Here is a 10,433-nt window from a genome sequence, read left to right on the forward strand (position 1 = left end):
GTAAACTAAGTATAAAATTGCCATATGACCTGGCAATACCATTGCTAGGTATCTACTCAGAGTGAGGGCAAGGACACAAATGGACATTTGCACGCCAATGTTGACAGCAACATTATTTACAATTGCCAAGAGATGAAAACAGCCAAAATGTCCATCAACAGACGAGTGGCTAATCAAGCTGTGGTATATACATATCATGGAATATTATGCAGCTGTAAGACAGAATAAAGTTATGCAGCATGTAACAACATGGATGGTCCTTAAGGACATTATACTGAGTAAGATTAGCCAGAAACAAAAGGACAAATACTTATGGTCTCATTGATAAGAACATTAGTGAATGAACTTGGAGAATTTCAGTTAAGAACAGAGACCATCAGGAGATAGAAATAGGGTAGGTATTGGGTAATTGCAGCTGAAGGGATACAGATTGTGCAACAGGACTAATTATAAAAATTCAGAAATGGATAGCACAATACTACCTAACTGTAATACAACAATGTTAGTACAGTGAATGAACCTGAATGTGAAAATGATAGAGGGAGAAGGGCTGGGGGCACAAATGAACCCACAAGAAAAGATAGATGATAAAGACTGAAATGGTATAATCTAGGAATGCCTAGAGTGTGCAATGATGGTGACTAAATCTACAAATTTAAAAATATTTTTGCATGAGGAAGAACAAAGGAATGTCAATATTGCAGGGTGTTGAAAATAGATGGTAATTCGTATTTTAAAACTTTAACTTATATGTGAGCCTAAAGCAAAATATATTTACTCAATACAAAATTTATATTTTGACTACTGCATTTCCTAATATAACTTATGTGGACAGTTTGATTGAACAACATAAGTACATGGAACTTTGAATAGTGCATGAGATTTTGTAGGTTTGTCCAGAGTGATTCCCCAATAAATCCCTGAGTGATTTGAACATTGAATAAAAAAGTATTTGTAAACTTCTCTTGGGGGAATGGCAAGAATGTGGGAAATTTCAACTTCCTCATGTGGAGAATTCCTAATTCCTGATATTCTCACAAGCAATGGGGACAACCAAAGCAATAGACCAAGCCCTCAATCTTGGGGTTTGTTCATTTGAAACTTAACCCTGCAAAGGATAGGCTAAGTCTACTTAAAATTAGGCCTAAGAGTCACCCCCAAAGAACTTCCTTTGTTGCTGATCTGGCCTCTCTCTCTCAGACAACACGATAAGCATACTCACTGCCCACCCCTTCTCTACATGGGACATGACTCTCAAGAGTGTAAACCTTCCTGACAATGTGGGACAGAAACCCTAGAATGAGTTGGGGCTCAGCATCAAGGGATTGAGAAACCTTCTCAACCAAAAGGGGGAAGGTAGAAATGAGACAAAATAAATTGTCAATGGCTGAGACATTTCAAAGAGAGTCAAGAGGTTATCCTGGAGGCTATTCTCATGCGTTATATAGATATCACCTTTTGAGTTAAGGTATATAGGAGAGGCTGGAGGGAAGTGCCTGAAAATGTACAGCTGTGTTCCAGTAGCCATGTTTTTTGAAGATGATCGTATAATGATATAGCTTTCACAATGTGACTGTGTGATTATGAAAACCTTGTATCTAAAGCTCCTTTTATCTACAGTATGGACAAATAAGTAAAACACATGGATTAAAAATAAATAAATAATAGGAAGAACAAATGTTAAAATAAATTTAGTAGAGTGAAATGCTAGTGATCAATGAAAGGGAGTGGTAAATGGTATAGAAATAAAATAGAGGAAACGAAGGCTAAAATATGTTGGGTATATGGAAATACCAGCAGTCAATGAGAGGGAGGGTTAAAGGGTATGATATGTATGAGTTTTCGTCTTTTCTCTTTTTATTTCTTTTTCTGAATTGATGCAAATATTCTAAGAAATGATCATGGTGATGAATATACAACTATGTGATGATATTGTGAGTGACTGATTATATACCAAGAATGGAATGATCATATGGTAAGAATGTTCATGATTGTGTGTTGTTATATTTAAAAAAAAATTGAAAAAAAAAGAAAGAAAGAACACCTAGGGTAATATATAAGATTCTACAAGGGTTCCATGCATTAGAGTAACTTTCCAGAAACCTACAACCTCCAGATGATAGATGGGTCTCTGGTCCAGAGAAGTCCTGAAGCCTAGCCCAGCCTCTCCAGAACATCAGATAGTTCCATCTCCCTACCCCATATTAGTGTCAGACCCTTCCAATATGAAAAATTTAGAATTGTCATAGCCCAAAACCCCCTAAAGAGAGGGATGGAAAAATCAAAGGGGTTGGTGAAGTTATACAGAGAAGATAGGACTTAACAAATGAATATGATTGCTAAAACATTAAACTGATATCCGTTTAGTCTCCAGTAACTTAGAGCAGCTAGAAGTAAAAACCTAAAATTGTGGAATTGTAACCCATGTCAAACTCTGAAATATATTCTACAACTAATTGTGGTGCTGTGCTTTGAAATGTATAGCTTTACTGTATATATGTTATTTCTCAAAGAAAAATGTCAATTATTGTGATTAAAAAATATTTAAGCCTTCTAGCCTCCTATATTCTGGAGCAGCTAGAAGGAAAAATCTGAGAGGATCATATGGTAGCCCATGACAAACTATGGGAGATATCCTGTGACTACTTGTTGAACAGTACTTTCAAAACTATTACTTTTTCATTTCTTTGATTAGTATATGTGTTACACTATACAATTAAGAAAAAAGGGTAACCTCTGGGAGGTCTGAGAATATGTATTAGAAGTTTGTCAGTTCTCATAAATATACATTCTTACACATTTGTGTGGTTAGTTCAGTGATAGAGACCAGCCATATAAACATCTTAAAATCCTCTGTCTTTGTGGTCTAATTTCTTTGCAGAAATTTCTGCAAAGATGGAACTATTCTATATGGTCTCATATATCTGTTCCCTTCTAATAGCTACCCACTAGCCATATGTGGTTCTTGAGCATTTGAAATGTGGCTAATATGATCAGAGAATCAAACTTTTCATTATATTTCATTTTAATATAATTTATTTCAATGTCAATAAGCATATGTGTCAAGGGCTACCATACTGGACAACACAACCTCTAGCTCAGAGTTCTTCAAACTGTAGACCATGGGTCAAACCCATCTTACTTCCTGTTTCTGTAAACAAGTTTAACTCAGCCATGCCCATTTCTTTATTTATTGTTTATGGCTGCTTTTCTGCTACCACTGCAGTGTTGAGTAGTTACGACAGTCTTTATGACCAACAAAGCCTAAAATATTTACCATCTGACCCTTAACAGAAAAAGTTTGCTGACACATTTTCAAGATGGCCAGCTTAGGCCTGGCCATTTTTGCATTTCTGTTTATTATGGCCTTTATATCATCATAAATTGAAATAAGGAAATGTAGTGGGAAAATTGAGCCAAACATAGTAGGATAGCCATGCTAAACACTGAACGGCCTGCACTGCCTCAGTCAATACCATATCCAGATAGCAAAAGATATACTGGGTTGGTCTCAACTTTGTACTAACTTATTATAGGTCATTACTAGAAAATTTGGCATCAGACACACAAACAGTGATTTTTTGTCCCTAATTCAAGCATTCATTAGACTGGATATTAATTTCATTCAGACTTTACTAGCACTGCAATGATAATCATACTGTCAATTAAGCAAGACGGTTGTATGTAATTTTTACCTTGTTAAAAGTGCCATTGGCAGACTGGTCAGTGGCAGAGTTTTTGTTAGAGGGGAGCTTGAATATCCTGAGCCTAGTTAATAAAGTCTTAATGTTATAATGATGCTTTATTCAATACACTGTGTAGGCAAGCATTAATATTCTTGATGTAAAAGCACAGACGTAATACTAAAATAGACCTGAGTTTCTGTATTTCTATTCCAACCCCCAAATTAGCAATTTTGTGTCAGCCAAACCAAGATCATCATCTATTACATTTAATTAGTAGTGGCAATTTGAATTTCATATGATATATATATATATATATATATATATATATATATATATATATATATATTACATTTTTTGACATATGTTTCAAATTTGTAAGAAAGAAAGATATAGGGTGAGAGAAAAGTAAATAAAAGAGTGGAAAGTCATAAAGGACAGGAAATTCAAAGACTCCTCCGAATTTGAGAATTTCTTGATGGTTGCACATCACTGATCTCTCCTCTCTATCCCCTCCTGTTGTAATGCTGACATGCTGACATTAGAATGAATATGGAATCACAAGCTTTATAATAAAGTGTTTTTTATAAATTCAAAATCTGCTGTTTGTAAAATGTTCTGAGATGTTTACATGAAAGAAACAGTTTGAGAACTGTGTCACTATGGTAATATAATTGCATGAACAGCTGCAGTGACCAACAAAAACAATCATGCTCTAGTTTTATATCAAAGCAAAAAATACCAGAAATTGATCCTTTCCATATCTTTCATTTTATTAAAAAGATTATAAGAATCATGTAAGCTTTGCCACAGTTGTAATCTGCTCATAGGTTTCAAGATAACCAAGAAACACAACCTACTGCCATAATCTTCTAAGAGCTAGTCAATAAGTAATGGTTTTCAATTCTTTCTGCTTTATTTCACTGGTATATAAAATATAACCAACACTGTCAAAAGACAATCAGCTCCTAAAATTATAGTATAGTAATAGAAAAAAAAAATTACCAGCTCTGTGACTTCATATTTAGCAATATAATTTAGGATGGCACTTGATTACCAAATATCAGAACCACATTCTAAACTTTGCATAACATTTTTAAAACAGTTTCATTGAGATATATTCACATACCATACAATCCATCAAAACATAACATTTTGTAGCAGGTATGACCACTTGATTACATAATACCTAAGACTAGTTGAGAAGAGGTGTAAAAAAGGTAGCTTCATCATAACTTCCTGTTAACAAATTTCTGGTATTTGGAAGCTAAGAGAGAGACAGAAATTATAAACTATTTCTTTTTTAGCACATATTTTAATTTATTTTAGCTCATACTTAATAAATATCTGTCACAGTTATACATTTATTAGTCATTGTTCCCCATAATTTCCACAGAACCAGTCGCCATACATCTAATAAGCCATTTGACATGTTTGATATAACATGGAAGAAGAGATAAGCAATATGAAATATTGGAAATATATTATACAACAAAAGCCTGAACAAAATATTAAACTTTTAAAAATGAGAAGCAATATATCAACTATTAAATATGTTCTGTTAAACTAAGAAGATAAACACTTAGACATAGAATTTCATACACATAGCAGGCTAAAGTTGGAATTGCAAATTAAATTTATTAATGTATTTTTATTATTGTTACTGAGAAATCTTCACACACAGTCCATCCATAGTATACAATCAATGGCTCACAATATCATGTAATTGTGTATTCATCATCATGTTCATTTTTAGAACATTTGCATCACTCCAAAAAAAAAAAGAAAAAGTGAAGAAAAAAATCCATACATCCCATACCCCTTACCCCCTCATTGACCACAACTAGTATTTCAATCAACTCAGTTTTTTTTTTTACCCCTTTGACCCCCCTATTGTTTGTTTATTTTTTATCCTTATTTTTTTATTCATCTGTTCATACCCTGGATAAAATGAGCATCAGACACAATGTTTTCACAATCACATGGTCACACTGTAAAAGTTATACAGTCATACAATCATCTTCAAGAATCAAAGATACTTTCCTCTAGCCACTCCAATAATCCATAAACTAAAAAGGGATATCTATATAATGCATAAGAATAGCCTCTAGGACAACCCCTCAACTCTGTTTGAAATCTCTCAGACACTGCCACTTTATTTTGTCTCATTTCTTTCTTTCCCCTTGGGACAAGAAGCCTTTCTCAATCCCATGATTCTGGGTCCTGGCTCATCCCAGCAGTCCTCTCTCATGTTATCAGGGAGATTTACACCCCAGGGAGTCATGTCCCACTTAGGGAGGAGTGCAGCAAGTTTACTTCCTGAGTTGGCTTCAAGAGAGAGGCCACAAAAAGAGGTTCTCTGGGGGTGACTCTTAGGCATAATTATAAGTAGGCTTAGATTCTCCCTTGCAGGAATGAGTTTTATAGGAGCAAACCCCAAGACCAAGGGTCCAACCTGTTAAATTGGTTATCCCCACTGCTTATGAGAATATTTGGAATTCCCCAGATGGGAAAGTTGAATATTTTCTCTTTTTTCCCCAGTTTCCCAAAGAGACTCTGCAAATACTTCTTTATTCTCTGCCCAAATTACTCCAGGATATATCACGGCATCACACTAACCTGTATAAACCAAAAAGATCACACTTCCGGTTCAAGAGTCTATGTAATTAGGGTATTGAATAAACTGAAACAATAAGTCAAGGAGGAAGGTGTGGCCAAGATGGCAGCTTAGCAATATGTGGATTTTAGTTCATCCTCAAGAACAACTACTAAATAACCAGAAACAGTACAGAACAGCTCCTGGGGCCACTTCAGTGACTGGACACACAGCGTACCCCAGTCTGGACCAGCTGGACCAGCTGTGAGGCTCCCCAGAACCGTGAGTTCCCCAAGCTGCAGTGGTTGGTGCCCCTCCCCCACAGGCTGCTTCCCAGAGGGGAAAGGAAAGAGACTTTAACAGCAGCAGGGGCTGAGTCCAACCAAACACCAATTGTGGCATTAACTAACAAATTCTGATTACTAAAAATAGGCCCCCAGCTCAGGTGAACCTGATCAAGGTGGAGGTCACTCATTGGGCCAATGGAAAAAGAGGAAAGTGGAGGAAATGGAGGTTTTTGTGGTTGTGTTTCTACGGAGGATTGGCTGCCTCTGGATTCAGTGGCAGGACTTCTCGGGCTGCAACTGCACCAGGCATAGGCAGAAATGGGCTGCTTTCAGGGCTTGTCTCCCACCTGTGCCTTCCCCAGGGGAGAGGTGAAGCCCAACTCAGGTGGAATTCCTCCCTCAAGGAATTCAGACCCCAGGGCTTGGCAATTTGAAGCCATTAAAACCAGCCTACAACCCCTCCTCTGACTCTACCATGCCTTCAGCAGGGAAAGTCTTCCGAAGTTAAAGGTGCCACATCATCTTATGCTGGTGGGACCTGCAGGCAGACAAGTGCCACATACTGGGCAGGATAAGAAAAACAGAGCCCACAGACCTCACAGGAAAGTCTTAAAACCTGCTGGGTCTCACCCTCAGGGAAAACTGATGCAAGTGACTCCTTCCCCCTGATAGGCCAGTTTAGTCCGGGAAAACCCAGCTGGAGTCTATAATACCTAAGTAGACCCTGCTAAGGGTGGGGGGTGGGGAGGAAGGCACCATACAAGCAGGGCAAGAAACAAGAAAACAAGAGCTGAAAAATTATCCTTTGTTAAACAAAACCTAAGCTAGAGGTTCAGAAAAAGCTGAACTGAATGTCAAAGAATAGACAGACAACAAATTCATCCAGCAAGAATACTCTAGATAAGAGAAGTGAAAGCAATCTCCAGAATAAATTAATTAAGGTAATTAAATGTCTAGACACCAGCAAAAAATAACAAATCACACCAGGAAAATTGAAGATATGGCCCAGTCAAAGGAACAAACCAATAGTTCAAATGAGATACAAGAGCTGAAACAATTAATTCAGAATACATGAACAGACATGGAAAACCTCATCAAAAAACCAAATGATTGAATTGAGGGAGGATATGAAGAGGCAAGGAATGAACAAAAAGAAGAAATGGAAAGTCTGAAAAAACAAATCACAGAACTTATGGGAATGAAAGACACAGTAGAAAAGATGAAAAAAAAATGGAAACCTACAATGGTAGATTTCAAGAGACAGAGGTTAGAATTAGTGAACTGGAGGATGGAACATCTGAAATCCGACAAGAAACAGAAACTATAGGGAAAAAAATGGAAAAATATGAGCAGGGACTCAGGGAATTGAATGATAACATGAAGCACGCAAATATACATGTTGTGGGTGTTCCAGAAGGAGAAGAGAAGAGAAAAGGAGGAGAAAAATTAATGGAAGAAATTCTCACTGAAAATTTCCCAACTCTAATGAAAGACCTAAAATTAAAGATCCAAGAAGTGCAGCATACCCCAAAGAGAATAGATCCAAATAGACGTTCTCCAAGACATTACTAATCAGAATGTCAGAGGTCAAAGAGAAAGAGAGATCTTGAAAGCAGCAAGAGAAAAGCAATCCATCACATACAAGGGAAACCCAATAAGACTATGTGTAGATTTCTCATCAGAAACCATGGAGGCAAGAAGACAGAGGGATGATATATTTAAATTACTAAAAGAGAAAAACTGCCAACCAAGAATTCTATACCCAGCAAAATTGCCCCTCAAAAATGAGGGAGAAATTAAAACATTTTCAGATAAAAAAATCACTGAGAGAATTTGTGACCAAGAGACCAGCTATGCAAGAAATACTAAAGGGAGCACTAGAGAAAGATAAGAAAACACAAAAGAAAGAGGTGTGGAGAAGAGTGTAGAAAGAAGGAAAATTAGATATGACATATAAAATCCAAAAGGCGCAATGGTAGAAGAAAGTACTACCCATACAGTAATAACACTAAATGTTAATGGATTGAACTCCCCAATCAAAAGACATAGACTGGCAGAATGGACTAAATAAACAGGATCCTTCTACATGCTGTCTACAGAAAACACATCTTAGACCCAAAGATAAACAGAGGTTGAAAGTGAAAGGTTAAGAAAAGATATTTCATGCAAATAACAACCAGAAAAGAGCAGGAATAGCTATACTAATATTCAACAAATTAGACTTCAAATGTAAAACAGTTAAAAGAGACAAAGAAGGATACTATGTACTAATAAAAGGAACAATTCAGCATGAAGACATAACAATCATAAATATTTATGCATGGGACCAGAATGCTCCAAAATACATGAGTCAAACACTGCAAACACCGTAAAAGGAAACAGACACATCTACCATAATAGTTGGAGACGTCAATCCTCACTCTCATCAATGGATAGAACATCTAGACAGATGATCAATAAATAAACAGAGAATTGAATATTACAATAAATGAGCTAGACTTAACAGACATTTTTAGGACATTACACCCCACAACAGCAGGATACAATTTTTTCTCAAGTGCTCATGGATCATTCTCAAAGATAGACCATATGCTGGTCACAAAGCAAGTCTCAACAAATTTAAAAAGATTGAAATCATACAAAACACTTTCACAGATCATAAAGGAATGAAGTTGGAAATCAATAATAGGCACAGTGCCAGAAAATTCACAAATATGTGGAGGCTCAACAACACAGTCTTAAACAACCAGTGGGTCAAGGAAGAAATTACAAGAGAAATCGGTAAATATCTCGAGGCAAATGAAAATGAAACCACAACATATCAAAACTTATGGGATGCAGGAAAGGCAGTGCTAAGAGGGAAATTTATTGCCCTAAATGCCTATATCAAAAAAGAAGAAAGGGCAAAAATTCTGGAATTAACTGTCCACTTGGAAGAACTGGAGAAAGAACAGCAAACTAACCCCAAAGCAAACAAAAAGAAAGAAATAACAAAGGTTAGAGCAGAAATAAATGAAATTGAGAACATGAAAACAATTGAGAAAATCAATAAAACCAGAAGCTGGTTCTATGAGAAAATCAATAAGACTGATGGGCCCTTAGCAAGATTGACAAAAATAAGAAGAGAGAGGATGCAAATAAATAAGATCAGAAATTGAAGAGGAGACATAACCACTGACCCCACAGAAATAAAGGAGGTAATAACAGGATACTATGAACGACTTTATGCAAATAAATGCAACAATGAAGATGAAATGGACAACTTCCTAGAAAGGCATGAACAACCAACTTTGACTCGAGAAGAAATAGATGACCTCAACAAACCAATCACAGGTAAAGAAACTGAATCAGTCATTAAAAAGCTTCCCACAAACAAAATTCCAGGACCAGATGGCTTCACATGTGAATTCTACCAAACATTCCAGAAAGAATTAGTACCAATCCTGCTCAAAGTCTTCAAAAAAATTGAAGAGGAGGGAAAGCTACCTAATTCATTCTATGAAACCAACATCAGCCTCATAGCAAAACCAGACAAAGATATTATAAAAAAAAGAAAACCACAGATCAATCGCTCTAATGAGTATAGATGCAAAAATCCTCAACAAAATTCTTGCAAATCGAATCCAGCTTCACATTAAAAGAATTACACATCATGACCAAATAGGATTCATCCCAGGTATGCAAGGATGGTTCAACATAAGAAAATCAATTAATTTAATACACCATATATCAACAAATCAAAGCAGAAAAATCACATGATCATCTCAATTGATGCAGAGAAGGCATTGACAAAATTCAACATCCTTTACTGTTGAAAACACTTCAAAGGATAGGAATACAAGGGAACTCCCTTAAAATGATAAAGGG

This window comes from Tamandua tetradactyla, chromosome 9, assembly GCF_023851605.1.
Source record: "Tamandua tetradactyla isolate mTamTet1 chromosome 9, mTamTet1.pri, whole genome shotgun sequence".
NCBI classification, from domain to species: Eukaryota; Metazoa; Chordata; class Mammalia; order Pilosa; family Myrmecophagidae; genus Tamandua; species Tamandua tetradactyla.